At 42.4% G+C, this 18,023-nt stretch overlaps 1 protein-coding gene across 3 annotated transcripts in view; it reads left to right on the plus strand.

Moving 5' to 3' along the window:
- The window catches only part of DOCK8 (dedicator of cytokinesis 8), a 204,516-nt gene that overhangs the window by 25,424 nt on the left and 161,069 nt on the right, over positions 1 to 18,023 (plus strand). Inside the window, exon 1 of one of the 3 annotated variants that reach the window (XM_044265951.1) lies at positions 1,880 to 1,959. The exons of the other annotated variants lie outside the window; for them this stretch is intronic. The gene's annotated coding sequence lies outside the window, so the exon portion shown is untranslated. Of the gene's footprint in view, positions 1 to 1,879; positions 1,960 to 18,023 lie in introns of those variants that run through there. 3 annotated transcript variants of the gene reach the window in all.

An 18,023-nucleotide genomic window follows, 5' to 3' on the forward strand; every position in this document is an offset into this window, starting at 1 on the left:
AGGGAGAGAGAGAAGAGGAAGCAGGCTCCCTGCTGAGCAGAGAGTCCGATGCAAGGCTTGATCCCAGGACCCTGAGATCATGACCTGAGCTGAAGGCAGAAGCTTAACCCACTGAGCCACCCAGATGCTCCTCCCTTATTTTAGACCACAGGCTGTATAAGCAGGAAGCACGTCTTGGGACCGTCGGAACCTCTCAACAGGATTCCACACTCTAAGGATCTTAGATTACACAGCTGTGTAAGTTGTCCTGTGTCTTGGACAAGCATTTACCGTATCTTGAGGGGCATGTGGAGCTCAAGATGTGAGGACAAGAGGGGGCCGAGTTGTTTATTATTAAACTGACAGGAAACAGCCCAGGCTCATTTGTTGCTGCTTTCAGCTGGGCAAAAGAGGATAAATTAATTGCTTTATAGAAATTCCTTTCTGCATTCTTTAGGAAAAAATTTTCCATGTAAGCTAAATGATGAAACTGTGCAGTTTGGGGCTCAACAACTTTGACATTGTCCCTTGAAAGAATGAAACAATTAAAGAAACTGATTTCCTTGGAGAAAAGGCCAATTATAATAATATAGGTACTCTGCAGAAAATATTCACAGCATACTCATCACACGATCCTGTAATACCATGTAATATTGGGTTTTTCCTTGCTGGGATTTCCCCACACCCCCTGCCTTTTTTTTTTTTTTTTTTTTTTTCTTCAATGTTTTAGGCATACGATGTATTCACTGAGCACACCTGGGGGACCCTTTCCCTCTCATTTCCAGAGTTATCCCAGTACCACCATTGGGGAATAAACAACATTTAAAGGACCCCAAGGGGAAGAAAACCAATTAAAAAAAAAAAAAAACAACCGCAAAATCGAGGACAGTTGGCTAAAAGAGTTGGCAGGATGTGTATAATCCCAGGGAGGGGTTTCATGAAGAAGGAGAAGGTCACTAGTATCTGATGCAAAGAAAGGTCAAGTTAGAACAGGACAGGAAAGAGGGCGCCTGGGTGGCTCAGTGGGTTAAGCCGCTGCCTTCGGCTCAGGTCATGATCTCGGGGTCCTGGGATCGAGTCCCGCATCGGGCTCTCTGCTCAGCGGGGAGCCTGCTTCCTCCTCTCTCTCTCTGCCTGCCTCTCTGCCTGCTTGTGATCTCTCTCTGTCAAATAAATAAATAAAATCTTTAAAAAAAAAGAACAGGACAGGAAAGAAATCACTGGTTGCCCAGGGAAAGGTCATCAGTGGCTAGATCAAGGATAGCTTCTGCAGAGGGGCGAGGGTGGACGCCTCCTCGGGGCAGGGCAAGGGAGCAGAGAGGAAGTGGAGGCTTGGCGGTCAGGGCAAGGGGAGAGAGGAGCTTGACGATGAAGTTTTCTTTTCAGATGGGACTGAATTGAGCTGGTTTCTAGGAAGAAGCAAGGAGTCAGGGAAAGGAGGGTGCTGGCCAAGACAGGATATGATGCTGGAATCAAAACTGAAATAAAAATTTCTGTTCTGGGTGCCTTTTCTGCCTTCCCCATCCCACATCCCGAACAAATATTTGGTGCATGAACAGGTTTTGGACTTCGAAGAGCTCCCCTTTTATTGTGCTTGGGATTTGTTCCTTGGTGAAACATAAAGGGACAAACTGTACATACAAGAAGAAAATGGTATTTGGTGGAAACTCTCCCTTCCCTAATTGCTCTTAAATCCGTTGCCCGTTGCTCGTATGGGTATTTGAATGTTTGGAATATATTCCAAGGCTTCTTACCCCTGGAAGGATTCGTGGTGTTGGAGCTGAGTTCAAAGTCTCAAAAACAAGCCAAAGCCTGTTCCTTTCAGTAGTCAGGATAAAGTTTAATATCCTTCTTCGGAAAGCTTTCACGCGTTAAGTTTGCCACTGCTAAGCTGCCAGAAAGGGAAAATGCCAGAAGTTTAACTCCTATAGCAACTTTCTGGTGCAAGTTACATAACCGTTCTGGATTTGAAAAGCACAGGTAATAATACCTACTTCTTGGGGTTGTTGTGAGGATTAAATGGGCCAATTAATACAGTCCCTGTCAGACAGTAAATATGTACTAGGTGAGTAATATTGGTTACGGCAGCGGGCTTTTCCAGGTTGTAAGGGTTACAGACACTGTCAGGTTACCTCTGTTCATAGTGGATTATTTAAAGGATACACCACAAGGTAAGGAGAACAGGAGACTGCTTACCCAGCACACTGAGTCTGCAAATCTAAGGGCAATTCTTTTTTCTCTCTCTCTGTCTCTCTCTCTCTCTCTCCCCCGCCAGCATTTACAAACTGCAGGTTTCACATGAAAATCCAAATTTCCAGTAGCACTAGACATATTCTGCGGCTCTCTCTGGAGCTCAACAGTCCCTCACATCTGCACACAGGTCTGGGATCTCAGGTTTGCCAAGATTAGTGCCAATCCCTGCCAAAAGTAGACATGGGCCCGAAGCCTCCATGTAAGGCCATGCAGGTTGCTCACTGTGCAAGGCACCCAGCTATGGGGCCAAATATGGGCTAAGTTCCTATAATCTGCAAAGGGCAGTTACTAAACCCTGATGGATTTGGGACTCGGGGTCTCCTTTTCTTCTTTTCTCTACCTGCTCTGCCTTCCTCATCTGCTCGCCCTGCTGCCGTCTTTCCATCTCATGGTCTCCTCTCACTTTTAGCTTCTACTCCTTGACTCCTTCTGTCTACAGCCTCCTGTCTGTGTGTTTCCGCACCGGTGCCCACCCCACCCCCCCAAATCAACTAACTGATTTGCCTAAGATCGTACAATTTAGGTGATGAAGATGGATTTGAGCCGAGCTTATCCCTTGTTGGAAAATGATTACTGTGTAAGTTAGCATGAAGACATTGAAGATAATTTCTTATTAGATTTGCTTATTAATAGGATTTTTTTAAAGATTTTTTAAATTTATTTATTTGACAGAGAGAGATCGCAAGTAGGCAGAGAGGCAGGCAGAGAGGGAGGGGGAGGCAGGCTCCCTGCTGAGCAGAGAGCCCAATGAGGGGCTCGATCCCAGGACCCTGAGATCATGACCTGATCTCAGGTCTTAAGCAGAGGCTTAAGCCTCTTAAGCAGAGGCTTAACCCACTGAGCCACCCAGGCACCCCTTAGATTTGCTTATTAAAAGAAATTCTCATATAGATTTCCTTGTTAAATGAGGACAGGCTTTATTGTTAACTTTTATGCATAACCCACATGCATTTAAACTGACTTGTCATTTCCTGGTCTAAGGAAAACTCGGAAAGGGGCCAAGTTGATCCCAGGGCATTCAAAGGCGCTAAGTGCTTTGTTCTGTCCTGGGCACAAGGGTTTGATTCAAAGGTGTATTTGTCTGGGACTACCCGTGAAAACCCGGCTTTACCTTCTTTACTCTCTGTCTCTCCTGGCGAAGGACCCGACCTGCATTCTCATCACTGCGCTTTGGAAATCATTATCTTCCTCAGCCCCTGAGGTCCCCGTGGGATGGTCTGGGCTTCATTTCCTCAGAGTTCCTGTACGCAGTTAGCGGAAGCAGGGGGACATGAACAGTGACCTGACACCACGGCCAATTTCGTTTCTGGGTTATTCTCTCAAGTGACTAACCATTCAGCCCAGTGAAACACTTCCTTTATGCTTTAGAGGGGTGGGAATTACAAGCATAGGTCAGGGATTCCTGACACCTTGAAGTCATAATGCACGGATTTCTTCTGACTTAACGATTGTACTTAATGCAACTTTCTATAGGAGCAAAGACCGCCATGGACTTTCTTGGGCCTTAAGAGAACCGAGTTCTCATCTCATCTTTGCTTGTTAGTTTAGGCAGTGGTTCAGCCTCACGGAGTGTTTTCTGACTTGTCCCTTCCCCTCCCTGAGTACTGTGCCCTTGTCTTGCTCACTTCCCAGGCAGTGAGGCTCTGGGCAGAGAAGGTGGGCCTTTGCAAAGTTCTAAATTTATGCCAAAATAAGATACTAGCAAAGCTGGAGACACGTTCCCCGTCTTCTTGTGGAGAAGACCTTGGGCTTGACCGAAATCGATGTGACAGGGAAGAGTTGTGTGGGTCGGCTTTGCACCCCTGATGTGCAATAGCTTCAGTTCAGAAATCAGTTTTAGGTTTTTCGTTTCTAAAATCTCATTCATGTTAATTACTGTGTATTAACGTCACCTCAGTGGGCTCAGTGCCAAGTCACCTGGTGCAAAGGGATTTGAACACCCTCAGGGATCATAACTCCACACTGAGGCATGAGGAAAGGAGGTGTGGCCAACATTTTGAATTGTGTTCAAATGCAAATTTTTGTAAAACATGGAGTATTCAGGAACTGGAGAAAGTTAAAGCTTTACGTTATTCGCTTGTGGATGGTGAGAAGTAAAGCTGTTTTCTTGTGTGTTTAATATTTACGTAACTGCATAGGAATTTAGTTTAATAGGAACCACAAAATCAACAGTAAGATACATTCTTTTTTAAATAAGATTTTATTTGTTTATTTGAGAGAGATTGAGAAAAAGAGAGAGAGCACAAAAGTGGGGGGCAGAGGGAAAGGGAGAAGCAGGCTCCCTGATGAGCCAAGAGCCCGATGTGGGGCTCGATCCCGGGACTCCGGGATCACGACCTGAGCGGAAGGCAGACTCTTAACTGTCTGGGCCACCCAGTGGCCCCACATGACGAACCCTTTTGTAAGGGAGGAGCAAAGGAACTTATTTATATAACTGGGTAGAGATGATATCAAGGATACAGCATCAGGATTTTTATGGCCTGTAGTGGATGGAAACAAGAACGAGGCTCTTTCTGAGACCAGCGGGAAGGACTATTAACAGAAAAGATAAAGAACATGGGGGCCTCCTGACAAGTGCTGGCAGAGGACGAGTGTTCCAGCTGAGCGGGTGGGAATGTGCCCACCCAGCCCAGGAAGACCCCTGCGAGAGGACACGGGGCTCCTTAGGTCAGAGGCTACACAGGCCTCAGAACTGGCTCCAGGCCCTCAGGTCTTCTCTGCTTCCCTTCCCTTTTCTGGAAAATGGGGCGATTACTGATCCCGTGGGAGAGCCGTGTGAGGGCGAGTGTGGCTTTACCGAATGTGTATAATATTCAGAACATATAAGGATGTACATTTCAGAAGCCTCGGGGAGGTTTCCTTTGCTCTTAGCTGAATATGTTAGTTGAGGTGGGGTCTGGTCCCATTTTCTTTTTTGAACAATTCTCCCTCGTTTTGGCTATCTCCTGCCTCCAGTGAAGGCACCAAAATGTTCTCTTGCCTCAGATGCCTGCAGTCATGAAACAGCAGGACCCTGAGCTGAAAGCTCACTGGCTAGTGGAATGCTTGGTTTAGAATAAGGACACTTCTTACAAAATACAGAAGCCCAGGCAGCAGGGCCCATTTGCATATATGCTTCTCTTAAGGGCAGGGGACCTTTGTCTGCTGTTCTCACTGTGAAACCTTGACAAGATGGGTGCTTAATAATTGTTGAAAGAAGAAATCAAGGTCAGAAGTCTGGGCTTTTGTCTCCCCTTTCCTTCCTAGTCTTCCTAAGAAATTCTCTTCATTCTACAACTTTCCAGATCTGCTCTCCAGAACATTGGCCCTTATGGACCGGTCTTCCTCCTCCCCCACTAAAGAGCTCTTTTTGTTTTCTTTTTCTTTTTTCTTTTCTTTCTTTCTTTTTTTTTTTTTTTTTGGAAAAACATTTTATTTATTTATTTGACAGAGAGAGAGAGAGAGAGTGAGAGAGGGAACACCAGCATGGGGAGTGGGAGAGGGAGAAGCCAACTCCCCGCTGAGCAGGGAGCCCGATGTTGGGCTCGATCCCAGGACCCTGGGATCATGGCCTGAGCCACAGGCAGACGCTTAACGACTGAGCTACCCGGGAACCCCTAAAGAGCTCTTTCCTCAAGTGAGCAATAGTTAGCCATTAGTAGCTTCCTGACTTAGGAACAATGCGGTTTCTCTAGTGTAAGAAGCACGGTTCGCATCCCCCAATCTATAATAAATGTTGAGGGGCACCTGGGTGACTTGCTTAGTCAGGTAAGCATCTTACTCTTGGTTCCACTTGGGTCACAATCTCAGGGTCCTGGAATCAAGCCCCACAATGAGCTCCACACTCAGTGCAGAGTCTGCTTGAAGAGTCTCTCTCTCCTTCTCCCTCTGCCCCTCCCCCCGTATACCCGCTCGCTCTCTCCTCAAATAAATAAATAAATAAATAAAATCTTTAAAAATAGGTATGATTAAATAAATTTTGAGGGAAAAATAGAGGTAGTTTGGGTTTGGGGATTTGGTTATTTTGGGGTGCATTTATTTGTATAAAATGGCATATTTTGGCTAAATCTGAGGAGGAAATATAAACGTTGGTCAATGGATGTCTGTTAGAATCTTGATTTTCAGCTTAACTGGGTAGGCAGGGTTCGTTAGGCTAAGGGAGGTGGTCAGATGGCGGAGTCCAAAGTCTGAAGGTGGGTGAGTAGAAAGCAAGGGCAGGATGGCAGGTGGAGCTGCAGGTTCTTGGTTCACGTCAGAGAAGCAGTTCTCAGGCTTGAGAGTACCTCAGACTCACTTGGAGGCCTTGTTAAAACACAGAAGGTTGCGCCCCCACCCCTGAGTTTAGGCCTCAGTAGGTCTGGGGTGGGGCCCAAGCATTTGCTTTTCTAACAAATTACCGGGAGATGCTGATGTCGCTGGTCTGGGGACCACACTTTGAGAACAGTTGCAATATAGAAAGAATAGGAAGATACAGCCGATCTTACTGGTCTCTGCTTAGTATGTTTGTCCCCCTCAAGCTGAGGCTGGGTTCGAGAGCAAACAACATCTTTCTCAGTCATCCCAGTAAATTCCACAATTTAAGGAAGGGGAAACCGACAAGAAAGGAGGGGGTTAAAATCGTCCCATTTCAAACTCAGAGTAAAAGGCATTTTTGTACTTCACAGCTGTAGTCACCTTCGGGGGTAGAGCCCACAAGTTTCTGGGGGTCTTACTGAAAGAACTTCACTAAGACACAGACAAGCTGCCAGTTCACTGCCTTGGCCGTGTATCCGAAAACAAATAGCCTTATTCTATGGTCTTGGATGGAAAAAGAGTGTGTGACCTCTCAGCGGCCAAGGATCTGGCCAAGCCCAGGACCAATGATCTGGATAAATCGCAAGTCAGAATGGAGAAACGAGGTGCTTTGAAGTAATGGCACCCAACAGTGTTTGTTGAGTTTAATGGAATTCAGGTGGATCAGGAGGGGAACATAAGGGCTCGAAGTCTCCTGAGAACACAGTTTTATTTAGGAATTCCAGGAGACGAAGGAACAAAATAATAAAAGAGCCCTCAAGAGACTCTTAAGATGTTCAGGCCCATTCCTGTGTCTCAGCAGAAGAATTTATGTTATTTAGAAAGCTGACGACATTGTAGCTTTAAAATGTGTGTGTGTGTGTGTGCGCGCGTGTACATAGTTTCTGTCACAAAATTAGGGCAGCCACAGCACAAACTATACGGAAAAACAGAAGAGAATAGAAGAAAAGATTATTCTTGTCTCTCTAACATACTTGTGAACAGCATTTCCTGCTAGTGGTTTTCCTTCTATGTAATTTTAAATTGTGTATTTAGACTTAAAAATATTTTTTTAAAAAAAGCTTATATAATCATAGTGTCTAAGAGCCCAGTCTCTGGAGTTGGATAGCATTGGTTTCAAATCCTGACTCCAGACATTTCCTGCCCTGAGTTTTGTACTTGTCCGATGGGGGAAGACAAACTCCATTCACAGCGTTGCTGAGGGAATTCGGTGGGAAGGTCCACATCCCGTGGTCAGCGCAGAACCAGGCCTAGAGCAAGCACTGGATCCAAATTGGCGTAATTTTATGTTCTCACTAAGAAGCCATGCCTACGTTCCACAATCCTAATAATTGGTAACATTATCAACATCTAGAAACATGCCTACTTTTATTTCATGAGTCTGGTAAGATTTCATTCCCCAAATTCTTCTGTGGTTCAGACTCTGCTTGGAAGAGGTTCTTCTTTGACCAGCTTCCTGAGAGCTCTTATTCCTTGGGTTTTCCTCAGAAATTAGACTCATCGAGGAGCAGTCCAAGCCCAAACATACCAATGACCATTGGGCTTGGAAAGTTTGGTTCATTTGCTCTCTAGCAGCCTTGCTAGAGAGCAAATGAACCAAAGGCTCATTTGGAGCTTGGAGGCTGCTTCCTCCAAGACCACAAACTCTGTACCATTGCAGGCATCACTTACAGCCTTGTTGATGGGTGGGTTGCTAAGGAGACAGGTGAGAAACCGTGGGTGGAGAGAGGAAGATCTCTTACCTCTATTGGACCAACAGCTGTAAACTCAGGCTTAGCCAAATCTACATCTGCAACCTGGACCTATCATTTCTGCCCCAGACCTGCTTATCCTTTCGCCAACTTGACTGCCGCTGGGAGTCCTCTTGGGGACCACAAACCCAGAATGTCAGAACCAAATCTTCAGGCTGACAGAAGGTAACCACACTGTCCTGAGTTTTATAGTTGCCCTGTAAAGGAAGGGATTAATTTTTAGATAGCAGCTTCCTGCCCGTAAAGGGAAGAAAAGAGCTCGTCATTGAAGACCTTAGTTTTGTTTATCAGATAAACAGATCTTGACGCTACAGGACAATTATAAGTACAATAAGCAGAATAGCCAGCTGGCTCATGAACTCCTTAAATTTGATGCAAACATGTTGTTCATTCTCTTATACTGCTAAAGTGTTAATTGATAAAATAGTATGAAGAACAAGTATGCAAATCCTTTGGCCCCGGAATTCTACTTCTAAAACCTTATTCCACAGCTATACTTATAAATGTGTGAATTAGCAAATGTGTAATTTACTGAACGTTATTTGTGCTGGCAAAAAGTTGGAGACAACATGGGAATGTTGTCAAGTTAAGTCAGTTAAATAGATTGTGGTAAATTCATACAATGTAATACTCCTTCATTAAAAAAAGGAACAACTGTTGTGTTCCCATTTGTGTACAGTATTGGGGAAAGAATATGTATATATGTATTTGCATCTAGACTGCATATGTACAGTAATATCCACAAGACACTATTATGTAGATCGTCTATGGGGAAGGAGCTTGCGTAACTGGAAGACAAAAGTGAGAGGGAGACATTTCATAATGTTCTTTTTTATATTTAAAAGTACAAAAAATATTACATACTCAAAATAAAAATAGAATAGTTTACAACCAGATCTAGATATTATGTATAATTTTTCTTTTTTTCCTTTTTGGTTTATAACTAGTTTTTAAAAATTCATTTAATCAGCCTATGTGTATAAACACAAAGGAGAGGTTTAATATTATTCCATCTGCAAAAATTAGCAAATATTTAGAAAGCTAGTATTTTTTTTGACTCTGAGTTTAATTCTACTCTGGTGTGAGACTACCTGTTCTATGTGATTTCTGAACTTTGAAATTTGTTGAGACTTGATTTTTGGTTCAGTATATGGTTACTTCTGATAAATGGCACAGGAAGAATGTGACTCTGTCATTAAGTGTAGATTTTCTGTATAAGTGAAATAGATCAAGTTTGTTTATCATCTTCAAATCTTACATATCTCTGATTTTTTGCTTTGCATGTTCTTTCACTTACCAAAGGAAGTATGCAGAATTCTTTCACTAAAATTATGTATTTGATGTTTCTCCTCTTCTGCAGTTCTTGCTATATATGTTTTGAGCCTTTATTACTTGGTGCATACACATTTAAGATTGCTACATCTTTCTGCTGAACTGACTTTTGATCATTCAAAATTTCCTCTTTACCTTTTGTCACAGTTGTTGCTTTAAAGTCCTTTTTGCCATATTATTGTAGTTACATCAGATTTCTTTTGGCTATTTTTGCCTGATTTTTTCCCACCACTTTGTAAGGAGTTTATCTAGGCATTTACCCAAGACAAATAAAAGACGATGTCCCTAAAAAGGCTTGACCATGAATGTTAATAGCAGCTTTATTTGTAATAGCTAAAAACTGGAGAAAACTCAAATGTCCATTAGCAGGTGAACAGATAAACAAATGGTCATATATCCACACAGTGGAAATCGTCTATAATGAAAGGAAATGAACTAGTGAGAGATGCTACAACATAGATCTCAAAATAGTTAGGGAAAGAAGCCAGAAAAAAGGAGATCTATTGTATGATTCTATTTATGTAAAATTCTAAAGAATACAAACTTATCTATACTGATAGAAGACAAATGAGTGGTTACCAGGGGAGCAATGCGTTGGGGGAAGAAGAGAGATTAAGAAGTGGCAGGAGGAAGTTTTGTGATTGCAGTGACGGTTTCATGGGTGTAGTTTGTGTCAAACTTATAAATTATCCACTCTAAATATATGCAGTATATTGCATGTCGGTTATGCCTCCATAAATCTGTTAAAAAAAGAAAAATATATGTGTCTCTTGTAAGTAGCATAAAGTTTTTTATGTAATCTGATGATCTTTGTCTTGTAATTGGTGAATTTACTCTAACTACAGTTAATATAATCACTGACATGTTTGAGTTTGTTTTTCTCCCTGCACTCTTTCCTTCCTAAGACTGAGATAACTTATCTCAAACATGATGCTAAACCATTCTACCTATTTCCCTGGGTCATTCTAAGGAATGAGATCATTATATGTAAAAGTCTCAGTGAGTTATAAATCATTGTAGTTTTCTATTTTTTTCCTGGTTTTCAGAAATGAGCAAGATGAATCCTAGATAAAATTCTAAAGCAGATGCCCCTTTTCAACAGAAAGGTTTATATTTTGGCAGATTGCCTAGCCCTTTTTTTTCACCTTTTGAACCCCTTCATTCATTTCTCCCGTGCCTTTTGGCAAGCACTAATCTGAGTCTGTATCTATGAGCTTGTTTCCGGTTTTGTTGTAGATTTCATATGTAAGAGATATCATACAGTATTTGTCTTTCCCTGTCAGATTTATTTCACTTATCATAATGTCCTCAAGGTCTGTACATGTCGTTGCAAGAGGGAAGATGTCATTCTTTCTTTTACTTTTTAAAAATAATTTATTTATTTATTTTGGGGGGGTGGCAGACAGAGGGAGAGAAAGAGAGAAAATCCCAAGCAGACTCTGTGCTGAGCACAGAGCTCCATGCGGGGCTCAGTCCACGACCCTGAGACCACAACCTGGGCCAAAATCAAGAGTCAGATGCCCATCTGACTTAGCCACCCAGGTGCCCCAAGATTTTATTCTTTTTTATGGCTGAATAATACTCCATTGTGTATGCAGTCAAATGCTCTACCACTGAGCTATACTCCCTCCATTGTGTATGTATATACAATTTATTTATCCATTCATCCATTGACGGACACTTAGGTTGTCTCCATGTCTTGACGTTTATAAAGAATCCTGCAGAGAACACGAGGGTGTCTGTATCTTTTCATGTTAGTGTTTTTGTATTTTTTGGATAAATACCCAGAAATGGAATTGCTGGATCATATGGTAATTCTATTTTTACTTTTTTTTTGAAGAAGCTCCATACTGTTTTCCAAGTGGCTACACTAATCTACATTCCAACCTATAGTGCCTGGGGGCTCCCTCTTCCCACATCCTCACCAACCCTTATTATTTCTTGCCTTTTGATGCTAGCTATTCAGACAGGTGTGAGGTGGTAGCTTCTTGTGCTTCTGATTTGTATTACCCTGATGATTAATGATTTTGAACAGTTTTTTCATGTACTTCCTTTGGAAAGGACATCTTCTTTGGAAAAATATCTATCTTCTGTATATCTTCTTTGGAGAAGTGTCATTTCAGGTCTTCTGCCCATTTTTAAATCAGACTGGCTTTTTGCTATTGAGTTGTATGAATTTTTTAATATATTTTTGATATTGGCCTCTTACCAGATACATGATTTGCAAATATTTTCTTCCACTCAGTGGATTGGCTTTTCATTTTCTTGATGGTTTCCTTTGCTGTGCAGAAAGTTCTTACTTTAATGTAGTCCTATTTATTTGTTTTTGCTTTTGTTCCTTTGCTTTTGGTGTTAGATTTTAAAAATCATTGCCAAGACCTATTTCAAGGAGCTTACTGCCTATATTTTCTTCTGAAAGTTTTATGGTTTCAGGTCTTATGTTCATGTTTTTATTTGAGTTTAAATGTATATTTCTACTGTGTTTTTCCCCTATTTTTCAACTTGTCTCTTGTTCCCAGAGAGATTAGAATACATACTTACTAGAATTCTATAAGTAATACTTTACCATTTCGCAGACAATACAGGAACTTTAGAAGATATGAACTCCTTGTACCCTTCCCACCTTTTGTGTTATCATTGACATGGATTTTGGTACTATGTATATCTTGGGTCTTAGTTTTTAAATTTTTTAAGATTTTTAATTTTTTAAAGTGATCTCTAGGGACTCCTGGTTGGCTCAGTTGGTTAAGCCTCTGCCTTGAGCTCAGGTCATGATCCCAGGGTCCTGGGACAGAGCCCTGCATCGGGCTCCCTGCTCAGTGGGGAGTCTGCTTCTCTCTCTCCTGTTCCTCCTGCTTGTGCACATGCTTGCTCTCTCTCTCTCTCTCTCTCTCTATCCCTCTTTCTCTGTCAAATACATAAATAAAATCTTAAAGAAATAAAGTGCTCTCTGTACCCAACACAGGGCTTGAACTTATAACCCTGAGATCAAGAGTTGCAACTGAGCCAGCCATACAAATAGTGTATATTTTGAATCTACATTATGGTCATTACTTTGTACTGTCATTGCTGCTTGGATTTACTCACACATTTATCCTTTTGATGCATTTGATTGCTGTCAACACTTTTGTGCCTCCATCTGGAACACTTTTCTGCTTTCCTTCTGTCTAAAGAGTTCTTTACTCTTTCTTTTAGTCCAGCTCTCCTGGTAATACATTCTCTCAGTTTTTGTTCATCTGGTGAAGTCGTTATTTATCCTTCTTAATGAAAGATATTTTCACCAGGTAGAAAATTCTAACGATGTCATTGCATTTGTTTTGGGGTTTCAAGATTTTTTCAGGAACATTTAAAATTTTGCCTTGATTTTTGTCAGTTTTACTATGAGGTGACTAAGTTTGATTTTCCCTGTATTGATTCTGACAGGAGTTCGTGGTACCTTATGAATCTGGGTCTTTGTCAACACTATTTCTTTAAATCTCACTTCTGCTCCTGTTTGGTCTCTCCTCCTCTTTGGGGACTTTAATTTACATATGTTAGATCTGTTTCTTTATGTGTCAGGACACTTTTTTGGAGGCATCTTTTTTCCCCCCCTGCTTTAAACAAGTACAAATATGGGGCGCCTGGGTGGCTCAGTCAGTTAAGCGTCTGCCTTCGGCTCAGGTCCTGATCTCAAGGTCCTGGGATCGAGACTCTTCTCAATGGGGTGGTGGGGGGAGATTGGCTTCTCCTCTTCTCCTGCCCCTACTCCCTCTCTCTCTCTCAAATAAATAATCTTTAAAAAATTAGTACTTATAGGTGTACTTTTATGCACTTACTTATTTTTAAAAGATTTTCTTTATTTGAGAGAGAGAGAAAGCACAGGGGGCGGGGAGGGGCAGGCAGAGGGAGAAGCAGACTCCCTGCTGAGCAGGGAGCCTGCTGCAGGACTCAATCCAGGGCTCCAGGATCATGACCCGAGCTGAAGGCAGTAGCTTAAGCAACTAAGCCACCCAGGCGCGCTATGGGTGTACTTTTAGGTGATTATTCTGCCTCATCAGTAGGACATGACTGTGTCAGGAGAGAAACTAACTTATGTCATGTTTTTCTTTTCTTTCTCTTTTTTATCCCTTTTTAAAGATTTTATTTATTTGACAGAGAGAGATCACAAGTAGGCAGACAGGCAGGCAGAGAGAGAGAGGGAAGCAAACTCCCTGCTGAGCCGAGAGCCCTATGCGGGGCTCGATCCCAGGACCCTGAGATCATAACCTGAGCCGAAGGCAGCGGCTTAACCCACTGAGCCACCCAGGCGCCCCATGTCATGTTTTTCTGATAATATATACAGGCTGGGAGACAGTAATGCCTCAGGTCAGTGAGACCCTGAACACGTTGGCTCACTCTTCTCTAGGCTTCCTGCGGGAACGCTCAAACGCTTCAGTCACCGAATAAACATTCTTCCTATTCAGAGGAATTTTCCAAGTGAAAGGAATTTGGGACTCCCTGTGAGGAAGAAACATATAAGTCCTGCAGCTTGTTAATAAGTGCAAACTTCTCTTTGTAGTCATGTTTCCACCTGTTGAATCATCTTTATAGAAGTTGTGCACTGAGGGCATGTCTGTTTATGAGAAGAGACGGAAAGTATGAGCCAATTTGAAACCTGAAATATCTATTACGAAACCCTAGGCTAACGAACTTCTGAGGAATATGTTCCAGACTCCAGTGCTCAAAACGTGTATGTATATGTAAGGACGGAGTTATATATGTATATGACAATATATATATTAGACATAGAATATATATAATTTGCAGCAGCTATTCATTTTGTAGCCTTTTAAATTTAAAGGTGCACTTTAGGGCCCCCTGAGTGGCTCGATCAGCAGAGCATGCAACTCTTGATCTTGGGGTTGTGAGTTCCAGCCCCATGTTGGGTATAAAGATTACTTTAAAAAAAATTTTTTTTTTAAATATAAAGGTGGGTTGTACTAGGAGTATCTGAGGATGCCTTTCAGAAAAGCCTTAGATCACTTTTTTAAAAACAGTTTATTTATTTATTTGACAGAGAGAGGGAACACAGCAGGGGGAGTGGGAAAGGGAGAAGCAGACTTCTAGCAGAGCAGGGAGCCCAATACGGGGCTTGATCCCAGGACCCTGGGATCATGACCTGAGCCGAAGGCAGATGCCCAATGACTGAGCCACCTAGGTGGCCCCTTAGATCATTTTTTAAAAAAGATTTTATTTATTTATCTTGGGGATATGGTGAGGAGCAGAGGGAGAAGGGCAAGCAGACCCCAAGCCAAGCGGAGTGTGGAGCCCAATGCAGCGCTGGATCCCACGAAATCGAGAGTCAGACACCAAACCAACCAAATGATCTATCCAGGCACCCCACCTTCCCTCCTTTCGATGTGGTCAGCTCCAGGAACTGCTCACTCGTGTGTTTTCAGACTTGACCCATGCCGTGCTCTGTGATCCAAACTGGCTTATTTACATCATTCAGCGCTACTTTTTCTACATACATTTAAACATCTTTATTGTGGTTGTTACGCTATTATACTGCCCTAATGTTACAATTCAGGAAGTTTGGGGAATAACATTCTTTCATTGCTTACTTGGCGCAAACTGTTGCTAGTTCCGAACAATGGTTATTTTGCAGGGTTTAATGACACCATGTGCCTGTGGCCACATACATGTGTGTGCCACCCACAGGTGTCTGTAATGAGCATTTCTTACTAGCTCCCTACTTTACCCTTGTATTTGTTGAGTGTTTTGTAGTTACGGAGCCAGTTGTTAGTTACTAAGAGCAAATTACAATTTTGCTTTTCTCCATTTCATCCCTTTCACTATTGTTTAAAACGTTGCATTTGGGAAAACCCTAAGCCCCTTTGAATACTTACTTGGTTTTTTTCTTGAATCAGTTTTAAAATTCTTCCAGCCATTGTGGCTGCTGGCCGTCCAGCATGTAGTGAAAGAATTTTCTTTTAGGGATGAAAGCCAGCGAGAAGCCATCCGGGACGATGTAGTTTCCTAGCACAGCTGCTGGTGTAGATCATGGTGCTAAGTGTTCCACTTGGAGATTCTGGATCCTCTTTGCCAGTTCCAGCTGGAAAGGTGCCCAGGAGATCCGATAGCCCAGCCCCTTCATTTCACATGCAATGAAACTAAGACTCAGCCTGGTTAAGGAATCCACTTGAACTCCAACAGCTGGCAAATGGCTACATTTATTGTAAACAAACAGGACAGACTGATAGTTAAAATACTTGAAGTAGGAGTATGGAAACCTAATACTTAGATGTCATGAAATGGTAAAAGGAAACAATCAAACTGCTTTTTTCCATCAGGTCTGTTCCTACTTTCTTTTTTTTTTTTTTTTCTCCCCCCAAGTATGCCTCGAAAGTCCTCTTTTTATTAGGGGGACAGAGGGAGAGGGAGAGAGTGAGTCTTGGGGCTCTCGAACTCCCATGGACTCAATCTCACAACCCTGAAATCATGATTTGAACCGAAATCAACCAACTAAGTAAGCCACTGGGCACCTGGGCTCGACAGTCCTCTTATTCCAGAAGCTTTCTAAGCGTTCCTAGGCTGAATTAATAACCCCCTGCTCTTTGCTCACAGGGCATGGTCATATTTTTTTATTGTGATACTCATCATGTTGTATTATAATTATTTATTCAATTGTCCATCTGTCCTCCTACCTCCCACCCACTGGGCTGAGCCTCCAGGAGCAGCTATAGGATCATCTTGGACTTTAATCCCTAGCACTTGGCAAAGAGCCTGGCACTTTTGTGCTCTGGATTTTATGAATGAATGAATGAACTAATACTCTCTCATAGTCTTGCACTATTAGGGAATCTTTACTGACATAAAAATCACCTGGAGTTGCTGGCTAGCCATGCAGTTTTCCAGGCCATGCTGTAAGAGATGCTCTTTCTGGACGGGGATAGGGTCTAGGAATCTGCATTTTATTAAGCAGCTGATAATTTGAAGCATATGGTCCATAGACCGCACCTGGCAAGCTCTGCTCCGTCATTAGTTCCACTGGCCCTTAGTCCCAACTGTGTGTATCACAATTACCCATCCATCTGAATAAAAACAGAGCTTTGCTACACATCCCCCTCTACCATTTTGACTCCTGAGTAGGGGTACCAGCGTTTAAAACAAGTTCCAGATCTCCCTCCCAGTTTAATTTGTATGAATCAAGGAAATAATATTTTAAAGCATTGTGAGTTATTAGAAGAAGAGTGTCTTAGCTCATCAAGGAAATATCATCATGATACATATAAATCTGGCATCAGGAAAATTATCTGAGACTTGTTGAATTTGGGCTGAAACTCAAGTACAGAGGAAATAAAACCCACACGCCAGGACTAGCTGTGTGGACACAAGTCTGGATGACTTCTTGCCTGGGCTGAATTCTCTTAGCTGTGTGGGCAGGCTTTCCCCTTCACTAGGGTCAATGTAGAGATGAGGAGGGTTGATTCTGATGCTGGGAGGCTGGGTGCTCTTCTGAGAATGAAGTTCCATATCTTGAAATTAACAAAATTGAAAAAATTCCCAAGACTGCACCTGTGCCTGCCTGCCACTTTGTATGTACACACCTTTTTTCAAAATGCCGAACTTAAGCAGCTCTACATCACAGAGAGCTAAATGAGGTAGTTATTAAGCTACCTTTAGATAACTACCGAACAGATTTTTGATCCTTTTGTTGTATTTACACATATACCGTTAGTCATTTCTATTCGGTTCTTCATTCTGCTTTTCACTTGTAACTTACTGGGTATGCGCCTTTCCGTGGGTGAACCTAATTCACATTTTTATTTGAGGCGGTTAAAATCACATTTCACCTATTTGCTGTTATTGACTTCGTGCTCTCCCTAGTGTAAGGTGTTTTGGTTATTTTCAGTTATTTGCCGCCATCTGGAATTCTGATATTAATTTCTGCTCAAATTATATGTTTGTTTGAATCCCACGGTGTAGACTCTCCAAAGTGAAATGATTACATTCAAAGGTAACGACAGTTTTAGGGTTCTTGTTGTGTATCACAGTGTTGCTTTCCAGAGGTACCAAACCTATATACAACCCTGGGGGGTTCCAGCGAGGTGTGGGGCATGCCGATTTTCCCATGGTTTGACCAGCACGTGATTTTGTCATTCTAGCTTATTTTTGTTGGTTTAGTATGTGCACAGGGCCTCTCCAGAGAGATTTAATTTTGACGTTCTTTAAACGGTGGACGTTCTTTTCTGTGTGGGACAATTCACTATTTTCATTTTAAGGACCAACAATTCGTCTCCACAATTGCCTTCTGTAGAGTTGATCCTGTAGGGATGGGAAATGGGGTCAGGCTCGAGGGTCAGGGAAGAGGATCGGTTATACGGCTCCGAGTTGGGAGCCCGATGTGGAGAATCGCAATGGAAACGCCCGTGGACCCTCTTTAAGGAGGATTGAAGAGTGGGAACATTCTGATTT

Source organism: Neovison vison, chromosome 9 (assembly GCF_020171115.1).
Source record: "Neovison vison isolate M4711 chromosome 9, ASM_NN_V1, whole genome shotgun sequence".
In the NCBI taxonomy this organism is placed as follows: Eukaryota; Metazoa; Chordata; class Mammalia; order Carnivora; family Mustelidae; genus Neogale; species Neogale vison.